This window comes from Cynocephalus volans, chromosome 4 (genome assembly GCF_027409185.1).
Source record: "Cynocephalus volans isolate mCynVol1 chromosome 4, mCynVol1.pri, whole genome shotgun sequence".
NCBI lineage: Eukaryota > Metazoa > Chordata > Mammalia > Dermoptera > Cynocephalidae > Cynocephalus > Cynocephalus volans.
Genome location: NC_084463.1, coordinates 97,853,769 through 97,866,595, shown reverse-complemented (window position 1 = coordinate 97,866,595; position 12,827 = coordinate 97,853,769). Strand labels below are relative to the sequence as shown.

The 12,827-nt window shown below is 37.4% G+C and overlaps 1 protein-coding gene across 3 annotated transcripts in view; it reads left to right on the top strand.

Moving 5' to 3' along the window:
• The window catches only part of ACER3 (alkaline ceramidase 3), a 177,280-nt gene that overhangs the window by 118,908 nt on the left and 45,545 nt on the right, over window positions 1-12,827 (top strand). The gene's annotated exons all lie outside the window — the stretch shown is intronic.

Here is a 12,827-nt window from a genome sequence, read left to right as displayed (position 1 = left end):
TTATGAAACCAGAGTGAAATAAAGTAGCAGACCTTAAGTGAAGAGAGCTATTATTTATTAAGTGCTACCATGTGCCTGGTACTATGCTCATTACTACAAAGACTTCTAATCTCATCAACAGTCCTATAAATTAGGGATTATTAACCACATTTTAAGGTAAGTGAGCTCAAAGATATTAAGTGATTTGCCTCAGGGTGACAGTTATTAACGGGGAGAGCCAGGATTGAAACCTAGATTTGCCTGACTACTGTCACCATTCTTTTAACAAACTAGCAAACAAAAATAAATAAATAAACAAACAAATAAGCAAGCACACTTCTGGAGTGTCAGAGGCCTTGTAGTTTTAAAATATTTTGTCCTTATATAAAAGTTCATGTTTCTGTAACTTTTTAAACTCAAGCTATATAGTAATCATCTAACTAAAATCTGTTTTTTGAAATAAATTCTGTAACCACATTATTGTGCTTTGGTTTTCTCCAGGCCAGCTTAAAGTAGATCAACTAAAGTAAATGCTACATGCTACAGGAAAGGACATCAGGATAGCATTATATAATTACCCTTTTATTTAAAAAGATTTACTAACACAGTGTAAAACATGAAGTTGATTTATATGAAGAATACTTCAGTTTTTATAAATTTCTTGTTTGCCTTTATATGAAAAAATATATATAACCACACAGAAAAACAATATCTGGAAATTCTGGATATATTTTTATAATTTTAGGACAATCAATTTTCCATTTTGTTTTAGACTTATTTGACACTATACGTAATAAAAATAATAACCTATTAATGAAACTATAGTGGGAATATTTACTGATATGAAAGGAAGCAGGATGAAAGCTAGATCTATTCATGCCCACTATGGCTTATATCCTAGGCCTAGAGATTAAAAATCAAGATAGAGAAATAAAGAAGTAGGGAAATGCTAGGGCGAAGGTAAAAGACATTCATTCATTCAACAGATGACCACTATGCACCTTCTCAAACCAAATTCTGAGCTGCAAGTTGGAGATAGAGAGGCAGTAGAATAAAGACTTTAAGATCTAACATCAGGCAGACCTGGATTTAAATCCACTTACTAGTTGTATACCCTGGACAAGATATTTAACCTCTCTGAGCTTTGTTGTTCAACAAAATCTTTTTAAGTCCCTTCAGTGTGCCAGGCACTGTACTAGGCATGGGAGATAGACTAGTGAATAAAATAACAAGGTCCTTGCTCTCAAGGAGCTTATTATTATACCTTTTCTCTAAAATTGGTATAATAACCTCCTAATATTGACTCAGGATTGAATGAAATAATGCATATGAAACCTTTGTCACACAGTAAACACTCAGTAAATGTTAACTAATATTAACGTACCAAGGCAAATAAGACATGGCTGCTGGTCTCAATGAGGTCATTATCTAACCAGGAATATAGATGTGTAAAAAATAATTGCAGTATATAAGTCTTGTAATAATCATGTAAAAGCAAGGCTAATATAGACAAGGGCTAATATAGACAAGGGCATGTTCTGTCTGCTTAGATGACTCAGAGAAGGGTTTCAGGAGAGTCTTGAAGGATGAACAAGATGTCCCAGGTAGACAAGATGAGGAATTATATTCCATCTAGAGAGAAGCATGTGTTAAGGTACAGAAGTGTGAGCTGGTAACTCTTGGACATAAAACAGGAGTACAAATTCCCTCAAAGGTTTCTGGTAGCATGGTGAGGTATTTACAAAACCACTGACTGCATATGAACATGGCCTGTCTTCTGAGAACATTTATTTTATTCAAGCATGTTGAGGGGATTAAACATTTTTCTATTAAAACAAATGTAGATATGTTACAGAATAGAGTATAATGACGACATGAATTTTTAGGACAAAATTGGAGATTTGAAAGAATTTTGTATTTTCAGTGTGTCTTATCCATCAGAATAAGTCATCCTTTCCATGCCAGTAGGAATATTTTGATAGGAAAGTTTTAAAAGCACTAGTATCCTGTAGATATTTGGTATGGCTGGCCCTAGCTATAGGGGATAGAATTGAATTACTTACTGATATGTGGTTAGATCATGAAGAGCCCTTTAGGCTATGCTTAAAATGGTAGATAGTGGGGAGCCATTAAAAAGTTTTAAACTGCAATATGACCAGTTTGCATTCTCATTTTAAAAAGATTCATTGGGGGTCAGCCAGTGGCTCACTCGGGAGAGTGTGGTGCTGATAACACCAAGGCCATGGGTTCAGATCCCGTATAGGGATGGCTGATTAGCTCACTCGGTGAGCGTGGTGCTGACAACACCAAGTCAAGGGTTAAGATCCCCTTACCGGTCATCTTTAAAAAAAAAACATTGGAAGTCTACCTAGAGGTTGGAAAAAAGTAAAAAGGTCAGTAAAGAGACAGCTTTGATTTCTATTGCACCAGTCCATTGAGAAAGGATGAAAAAAAAGAATTCTACAGTATGATATGAAACAATAAACTATATATAAAACAAGTAAATTTGTATTATATAGTATATTTATTGTTAGAAAGTGATAGGTTTCTGGCTGGACAGTTAGCTAAGTTGGTTAGTGTGGTGCTGAAAACACCAAGATCCAGAGTTCGATCCCTGTACCAGCCAACCCCCTTCGCCCCCCACTTGCCAGAAAAAGTGATGTTTCTATGAAAAAAGAAAAACCAAGTTAGAGTAGGGGGTTGTCCTTCACTTGCCCCCTCCTTCACTCTCTCCAGTCACACTGCCTTTTTGCTTTATATTTTTTATTTTTTATTGACATACTGTAATTGTACATATTTAAAATTTGGGTTAAAATTTGTTGTTTCAGTACATATGTATATTTTATAATGATCAAATCAGGATATTCAGCATATCCATCACCTCATGCATTTATTACTTCTTTATGGTGAGAACATTCAAAAGCCTCTGTTCTAGCTATTTTGTAATATGCAATACCTTACTATTAACAGCTGTCACCCTACTGTGGAATAGAACAACAGAACTTACTTCTTCTGATTGTAACTTTGTACCCATTAACCAACCTCTACCTATCCACCCCTCTCCCATCCCCTCCCATCCAGTCTCTGGTCCCACTTTTCTATTCTCTGCTTCTATAATATTCTCTCTCTCTCTCTCTCTCTCTCTCTCTCTCTCTCTCTCTCTCTAGATTTCACATATTAGTGAGATCATATGGTGTTTGTCTTTCTGTGTCTGACTTACTTTACTTAACATGATGCCCTCCAGGTCCATCCATGTTTCCATGTTGTTGCAAATGACAGGATTTCATTCTCTTATATGGCTGAATAATATTCCATTGTGTTTATATAACACATTTTTTTTTATTCATTCATCCATGTTGGGCACTTGGGTTGATTCCACATCTTGGCTGTTGTAAATGGTGCTGCAACAAACACGAGAGTGCATGTTTATCACAGCTCTACCTACAGTAGCCAAGTTATGGAGCCAACCTAAAAGTATCAGTGGATGACTGAGTAAGGAAAATGTGGTATACATACATGCTGGCATATTATTCAGCCATAAGAAAGAATTAAATTCTGTCATTCACAGAAACTTGGATGAGCTTGGAGAAAATTATGTTAAGTGAAATAAGCCATGCACAGAAAGAGAAATACCACATGTCCTCACTAATAAGTGGGACTAAAAATTAAATAAATGAGCAAGAGAGAAGGAAAATAAAAAACAACAATCACGGAGTTCTGGTCAAGATGGCAGAATAGGCAGTCCCCAGTGTCACTCTCTCTCACAAATCAACCAATTTACATCTATAAAAATGTAACAACAGCCAAGCTGGGACAGCTGGAGCTCAGGGGAAGAGGAGGAGAGACCTACAGAGTTCATGAAGGCGGGAGAAGTCACGATGAGAGAAAGAAAAAACTGCTCAGAGCGTTTCAGGCTGTGGCACTTTAAAGCTGGAGCTGCTGAGCACATGGAACAGGAGCCGGCAGAAGCTGCAGCTGTGCCCTTAGGATGGAGTTGCTTGGAGGTGGCAGGGGAGAAGAAGGCCTTGGTGGCCCCCAGGACAGCAAGACCACTAATAGGGTTCCTGTGGACCCACATAAGAGCAAGGAGCCAGAACAACTGAAAAAAGGAGCCATTCAGAGGCCTGTGAGTCATCGTAAGGGACCAGCGCAAGGCCCATCCCATGGGAAATGTTTGTAGCGTAGGCGGTGGTGGAGATGGGCCCACCAGGGGAACACTGGGACCAAGCAAGGTCAGCCAATCCACCCCCCAATCAGCACAGGAACACTCAGAGGAGACTGGTCAGAAATACAGAATTGCATAGGGTGCAGTTTGACTCAGGCCCAGATTAGAGTTTCTACACAACCCAGGTGCACTGAGTCTCTGGAGAGCCACAAGTACCTATAAAGTCAACCATTAAACCCTGAACTTCACAAAAAGCCTTCCCTAGGGAAACAGCAGCAAAGCAGCAATTTAGCTCAACAACACAGCTCAAGTACTGGTTTCCACAGGAAGTTCCTCATTTTAGAAGTAAGCAAAGGACAAAAAATTAGTTCTGGCCCAGGCACACCACCAGCTCCTCGGGGACTGCCAGGGGACCTGAGGCATGGAGCCAGGGACTGGACCCAGCACCCATGACCAGGCATACCACCAGCGCCTTGAGGTCCACCAGGGGACCTGAGGTATGGAGCCAGGGTCCAGACCCCACTCCCACATCCAGGAACCCTCGGGGCCCCACCCAGGGGCCCAGGGCATGAAGCCAGGGACCAGAGCCCTCACCCACAACGAGGCACACAGCCAACACCTCAGGGCCCCGGCTCGGGGGACTGGGACATGGAATCGGGGACCGGAACCCTCACACACAACCAGGCACACCACCAGCGCCTTGGGCCTGGGCATGGAGCCAGGGACCAGAACCCCCGCCCCCAACCAGGCACATCACCACCACCTCCATGTAGGTGGCCCACCACAGCTACCACAGTAACCGTGGCTGCTGCAAAGGTGGCTAGCTGTCACAGACACCACGCAGATGGTTCACCAGACACTGGAGTTCATTGACACAAGGAGAGTCACCAGCAGAGACCAAAGAAAAGAAGAGGATGTCTCTCTCCACAAAGCCCATTCCAGAGTGACAGAATAAGCATCTGCTCTACGATAATATTGGGGGACCTGAACACACCTCTCAGCATTGGACAGATCATCTAGGCAGCAAATCAACAGAATAACCATTACTCTTTCAGAGGAAGAGAAGAAATCTAGGGTTATCAGTGGTGAGATGGGGGAAGGAGGGGGGATAGGGAGAAATTGGACAAGGGGCAGAAAGAATAAGTACAATTTGTAACAATATATATACTAGTAATATTGATTTGATGCACCTATGTCAACATTGAATCCCAAAAATATGTATAATCAATTTTGATTCAATAAAAAATAAAATAAAATATGAATAAATAAAACAATCACAATAATATATTGAACTTTCTGAGAGAGAACAGAACTGTGGTTACTAGAAGTGGGAAAGGGGAAGAGGGAGGGGAGGGGAGTCTTTGAGAAATTAGTTAATGGACATAAATATTATGTATTGTAATGATGAATAAGCTAATTATCCTGATTTGACCATCACATATTGTTCACAAGTATTGATAGTCAGCTCTGTACCCCACGAATATATGTAATCAATTGTTTTGATTAAAAAAATTTTTTTTTTAATAAAGTCAATAAATGAGAGGAAAAAAAACATGAGTGTGCAGATATCTCTTCAACATACTGATTTCATTTCCTTTAGATGTATGAGGGGTCTTCAAAATGTTCATGGCAAGATTCATATTATCTTTTAACTCCATTTTTCCATGAACTTTTTGAAGTACCTTCATATACCCTGTAGTGGGATGGCTGGGTCATATGGTAGTTCTATTTTTAATTTTGAGGGCAACTTCTATACTGTTTTTTATAGTGGCTGTGCTAATTTACAACTCCACCAACAGTGTGAAATTGTTCCCTATTCTCCACATCCTCACCAACATTTGTTTTCTTTTGTCTTTTTGATAATAGCCATTCTAACTGGAGTGAGGTGGTTTCTCACTGTGGTTTTAATTTGCATTTACCTGAAGAGTAAAGATGTTGAGTATTTTTTCTTGTACCTGTTGGCCATTTGAATGCCTTCTTTTGAAAAATGTCTATTAAGGTCTTTCACCAATTTTTAAATCATTCTTTTTGTTGTTGTTTGTTTTTTGTTTTTATTTATTTAATTTCTTTTGCTCTTAAGTTCCTTATATATATTCTGGACATTAACCTCTTGTCAGATGTATAGTTTGCAAATATTATTTCCCATTTTGTAGGTTGTATCTTCACTCTGTTAATTGTTTCATTTGCTATGCAGAGCTTTTTAGTTTGGCATAATCTCATTTATCTATTTTTACTCTTGTTGCCTTTTGAGGTCTTTCTTAAGAAATTCCTGCCCTGTCCAGTGTTATAAAGCATTTCCACTGTGTTTTCTTTTAGTAGTTTCATAGTTTTGGGTTTTACATGTAAATCTTTAATGCATTTTGAGTTGATTTTTGTATATGGAGATAGGCAGGGGCCTAGTCTCATTTTTCTGCATGTGAATATCCAGTTTTCCCAGCACGATTTATTGAAGGAGACTATCCTTTTCCCAGTGAATACTGTTGGTACCTTTGTCAAAAATCACTTGGCTGTAGGTATGTGAAGTTATTTCCAGGCTGTCTATTCTGTTTCATTGGTATATGTGTCTGGTTTTTTTTTTACCTGTTTTGGTTACTATAGCTTTGTGTAGAATATTTTGAAGTTAGGTAGTGTAATGCCTCTAGCTTTGTTCTTTTTGCCCAGAATTGCTTTGGATATTCTGGGTCTTTTGTTGTTCCATATAAATTTTAGGATTGTTTTTTCTATTTCTGTGAAGAATGTCATTGGCATTTTGATAGGGATTGCATTGAATCTGTAGATCACTTTGGGTAGTATGGCCATTTTAACAATATTAATTCTTCCAACCATGGATATGATATGTCTTTCCATTTGCTGTATCTTCTTGAATTTCTTTCATCAATATTTTAAAGTTTTCAGTGTAAAGATCTTTCAACTTCTTGGTTAAGTTTATTCCTAGGTACCTCATTTTTTTGTCATTGCTATTGTAAATGGAATTGTTTTCTTGATTTCTTTTTCACATAGCTAGTTATTAGAGTATAGAAACACTACTGATTTTTATATGTTGATTTGTACCCTGCAACGTTACTGAATTTATTAGTACTAACAGGTTTTGATGGAGTCTTTAGGGTTTGCTACATATAATATGATCTCTACAAACAGGGACAGTTTGACTTCCTTGTTTCTAATTTCTATGCCTTTTATTTCTTTCTCTTGTCTAATTTCTCTGACTAGGACTTCCAGTGCTATGTTTAATAGGTGGAAGTGGGCATCTTGTCTTGTTCCTGATCTTAGAGGAAAAGCTTTCATCTTTCCCCCATTCAGTATGATGCTGGCTGTGGTGTAGTTGTATGTGGCCTTTATTTGTGTTGAGAAACCTTTCTTTTTGTTAATGTGGTATATCACATTTATTGATTGCATATGTTAAACCATTCTTGCATCCCTGGGATAAATCCAACTCAATCATAGTGAATGATCATTTTGCTGTGTTGTTGGATTTGGTTTGCTAATAGTAAGAATTTTTACGTCTATGTTCTCTAGGGATGTTGGGCTGTAGTTTTCTTTTTCACTGTGCTCTTGTCTGGTTTTGGAATGAGGATAATGCTGGTTTTGTAAAATGAGTGTGGAAGTATTCCCTTCTCTTCAATTTTCTGGAATACTTTGAGGAGAATTGATATTGGTTCTTCTTTAAATGTTTGGGAGAATTCAGCAGTGACACCTGGGTGGTGGTGGTGGTGGTGGTGGTTGTTGGAGGAGGAAAAACTTTTTATAACTGATTCAGTATCCTCATTTGTTATTGGTTTCAGATTTTCTGTTTCTTCATAATTTAATCTTGATAGGTTGTACGTGTCCAGGAATTTATCCATTTCTTCTATGTCCTCAAATTTGTTGGCATATAGTTGTTATAATAGTCTCTTATGATCCTTTGTATTTCTGTGATATCAGTTGTAATGTCTCCTTTTTCATCTCTGATTTTATTTATTTGGGTCTTTTTTCTTAGCCTAGCTAAGTGTTTGTCTATTTTGTTTATGTTTTCAAAAATCCAACTCTGTTGATATTTTTAAAAAATTTTTTAGCCTCTATTTCCTTTATTTCTGCCCTGAGCTTTATTATTTCCTTGTTTCTACCAACTTTGGGTTTAGTTTGTTCTTGTTTCTCTAGTTCCTTGAGGTGCATGGATAGGTTGTTTATTATAAATCTTTCTTCCTTTTTTGATACAGGCATTTATTTCTATAAACTTCCCTGTTATAACTGCTTTTGCCGTGTCCCATAGGTTTTTGATATGTTGTGTTATTCCTGCTCACTTTTGGTTTCCATTTGCGTAGAATATCTTTTTCATTTTTTCACTTTCAGTCTGTGTTTGCCTTTAACAGTGACAGTCTTCTATAGGCAGCATGTTGTTGGGTCTTGTTTTTTTAATCCATTGAGCCACTCTATATCTTTTAATTGGATAATTTAATCCATTTACATTCAAGGTTATTATTGATGGGTATGAATTACTTGTGCCATTTTGTTCATTGTTTTCTGGTTGTTTTGTATATTCTGTGTTCCTTTATCTTTTGTTGTTGACCTCTGTGGTTTGGTGGGTTTCTGTGGTGCTGAGTTTTTGTTTCCTTTCTCTTTCTTTTTTATGAGTCTGCTGTAATTTCTTTCTTTGTGGTTATCTTAGGGCTAACAGAAAGAGTCTTATAGTTATAATAGACTATTTTAAGCTGGTGACAACTTATCTTTGGTAACATAAAAATACTCTAGACAACCCCCACCATTTGTATTTTAGTTGCCTTAATTTACATCTTTGTCTTTTGTGTGTTCCATAGTCACTAATTGTAGCTGTTAATGTTCTTGACCTTTATGACTTTAAACCTTCATATTGAAGGACTGAAAGATTTACATAGCACCATTATATCTCTGCGGTATTCTGAGTAAGATTATGAATTTACCTATACTGGTAAGATTTATACTTTCATGTGTTGTCATGATGATAATTATCGTCCTTTTGTTTACAGTTGTAGCACTCCATTGAGCATTTCTTGTAAGGCCATTTTAGTGGCAATGAATTCCTTCAGTTTTTGCTTGTCTAGGAACACCTTTATTGCTCCTTTATTTCTGAAGGATGGCTTTGCCAGATATAGTATTCTTGGCTGGAAGTTTTTTCCTTCAGCACTTTATATATAAATATATCATCTCATTCTCTCCTGGCCTGTAAAGTTTCTGCTAAGAGTGCTGCTGATGGTCTAATGGAGATTCCTTTCCATGTGACTCCATGTTTTTTCTTGCAGCTTTTCAAATTTTCTCTGTCTTTGACTTTTGACAGTTTGATTATAATGTGACTTGGTGAGGATTTGAGGGGCTGAAACTAATTGGGGATCTGTGAGCTTTCTGGATCAGGATATCCATATTTCTCCCAAGACTTGAGAAGTTTTCAACTATTATTTTATTAGATAGGTTTTCTGTGCCTTCTTTTCTTCTTCCTTTTGTACTCCTTTGATGTGAAGATTTGTTCACTTAATGGTGCCCCTTAAATCACAAAGGCTTTCCTTATTCTTTTTTATTCTTATTTCTCTTTATTCCTCTGACTGGGTTACTTCAAAAGACCTTCCTTGAAGTTCCAAAATTCTTTCTCCTGTTTGATCTAGGCTGTTGTTGAAGCTGTCAGTTGTATTTTTAATTATATTCACTGAATTCTTTAGCTCCAAGATTTGCTTGGTTCTTCATTTAATATCTATCTCTGTGGAATTTTTCATTCAGATCATGAATTCTTTTCCTAATTTCATTAATTGTTTGTATTTTCTTGCATTTCACTGAGTTTTCTTAAGATCATTAATTTGAATTCATTTTCAGGGATTTCATAAATATCCTTTAAGTTATATTACTGGTGACTTATTGTGTTTCCTTTGAAGTGCCATTTTCCTTGCCTTTTTATGTTTCTTGTGTCCCTACATTGATATCTGTGCATCTAGTGAAAAAGTGGCTTTTTCAATTTTATGGGGTTTTTGAAGGACAAGGCTTCTTTTTGTAGATGGGTCATAGGGTGTCACTTGAGGATGGTCCATTGGTTTTGCTTCGGTAGTATGGTCTCCATACAGATTCTTCAGTTGTAATCCTCATCTGCAGTGTCTATGGTTGTCTTACTGGCCTAGGCTAGAAAGTTTGTGATGGTAGTAGTGTGGTTTTGCTGGGGGTGGGTGCACCAGGTTGGTTGTGATGATAGGCTGTGTGATGGGCTCTCCAGGAAGGCTTGGCCATCACAGGCTGGCTATCAGGCAGGGGGCCAGTGCAGTGTGCTGGGTAGCTATGCAGGGCTTTCTCCAGTGGGGGAGCGACCACCTCTGGGTAGTTTGGAGAAAGTTGGGCAGCTGCATCGGGCTCCCTTCAGTGGTACAGGGCCACCTCCTTGCTGGCTGTAGGGCTGGGGGGCCATTGTACACTGGCCAGGCAGATGCACTGGGCTCCATCAGGTGGTATGGGCTGCCTCCTGGCCAGCTGTTGGAGTGGGAAGTGGCAGGGCAGGTGGGCCAAGCTGGGCAGTGGTGCTATACTCCCTCAGGTGGGGTGGGGCAACCTCCAGGTGGCTTTTGGTCTGGCACAGGTAGAGGTGAGCTGGGGTGGTTGTTAGGCTGCTTTGAGGGTCTGCCTGTTCCCCTAAAAGACAGGGTGACTCCTGGGTCCTGGCGTCTCAGTTGTTCCTTTGCATCTAGGCTCTGGGCAAGTGGGACACTGGTGCTATAGGCACCCATGTAATCATAGTGGTTTTATGTTGGGGCCTCAGGGGTGGAGGAAATCAGAGGCTAATTGAGCTAAGAAGAGATGTGATTGCGTTTGTATACCAGAAATTTGCCATTCCAGCAGACGAAGGATGGATTAGAGAATGAAGGCAGATTATAATCAGGAAGGGACACTAGTTAGTATTTACCATCACTGCCTTTGTACTAAGTACCTACTAGGTCTGGAGATAGAAAAAAAAAATTAGATATATTCTCAGCCTCAAAGAATTCATAATCTCAGAGGATAATTTAAATAATTAAGAATAATACAATATATGGCTTGCTGTTTATTATACTTTCAATTTATCTGTAGGTAACAAAAAAAGGAAAGAAAGTGATGAGTCATTTACAAATACATGCTTCTAAAGTGCTTATCAAGGAAGAGGAGTTTAATATACTTCCTTATTTTGAAATTATTTATTGGATATTTTCAGGATTAAATTTCTTTGTGAAACCAAACTATTAAGATGGGTTATATCAAAGAACTTTGTGCTATCACTAAGTCTTTGTTTATATTGGTAATTTAAAAAATAAAGATGTAACATGATATAATTATGTTATAAAACCACAGCATTCTGGTAAAATAACCGGGATATCATTATTTTTCTAGTCTAGTTATTTTTTAGCTAACACAATAATTTATTTCTCTGGCATTGCTTTGAGTGCTCCAAGTTTATGTTAAACTTAAGAAGCTCAAACTCCTAAATAAATCATCTTGATAATACCTTACATTTTTTTGGAATAAGCATATTTGCTGCCTATTTTAAACTTTATCGTTTGCCCTCTATTTTGTATTTTCAACTCCTATAATTTTTCATTTTAATATTAAAACATCTGTTTCAATCCTAACTTTTGTAGACTCTATTGGATATGAACGATAATTTTCATTCCTCCTTCTAAAATGAATTTTGAATCTGTGGTGGTTCAAAATTAAAACATCGATGTAATAAATGTAAAATGATGTGACTGTTTAGAGTCTATCTGGCTGAAAATTTCTAAATAGAATTAGAATGAATAGTTAAGATAGGATTACAAAATACATGTATTATATATAGCTAAATTATTATTTACTCTGATATTGAAAAACAAGTTAGGGAAAATGGCCTACTCTTAGGCCATTTAAGAATGATTTAGTATGCACTTTCTCACTAGTTTTTAAAGCTTTATTCGAAGATGCCTTTGCCTCAAATGTCTAATCTAGAATATTCTATTGCTGATCCGTTAAGTAATTAGAACTGATACTTTCTTTTTTTTTTTTTTTTTTTGTCTTTTTCGTGGCCGGCACTCAGCCAGTGAGTGCACCGGCCAGTCCTATATAGGATCCGAACCCGCGGCGGGAGTGTCGCTGCACTCCCAGCGCCGCACTCTCCCAAGTGTGCCACGGGCTCAGCCCAGAACTGATACTTTCTATTTATACACATGGCTTAAAAAAATTTATCTGTAATTATTCTTTTCTGAGTATCATTTTTAAGGAAAGTTTTTTCTCCTATTTGTCAGTTTAGTGTATTGCTCTCATTCTTTTATATAACTCTTGATATTCTTATGTATAAAAACTTAGAAAAACTGCTTCGAAATTTGTGACAAGATTTAAATAATTTCTAAGGTTTAAAAATAATGGAAAATGGGGAGAAAGCAATATTGTCTAATCTAAAGAAACACTGCCTTGAAAGTTTGGAATCTTGATATTTTGCCACTTTGTTACTCACACACAAATTTCTTGTTGTCTCTGTTCTTTACTCTCCTCACCTGTAAAATGTTCAAAACAAGGAAAAGTATTATTTCACAAGAACAAGGGTACTTCAAAAAGTTCGTGGAAAGATTCGTATTATTTTTTAATTCTATTTATCCACAAACTTTTTGAAGTACCCTCATATAATATAAAAATAATTAATATAAGACAGTGCAAAGCACAAGGCCATAAACTTAATAATAACACAATGTGG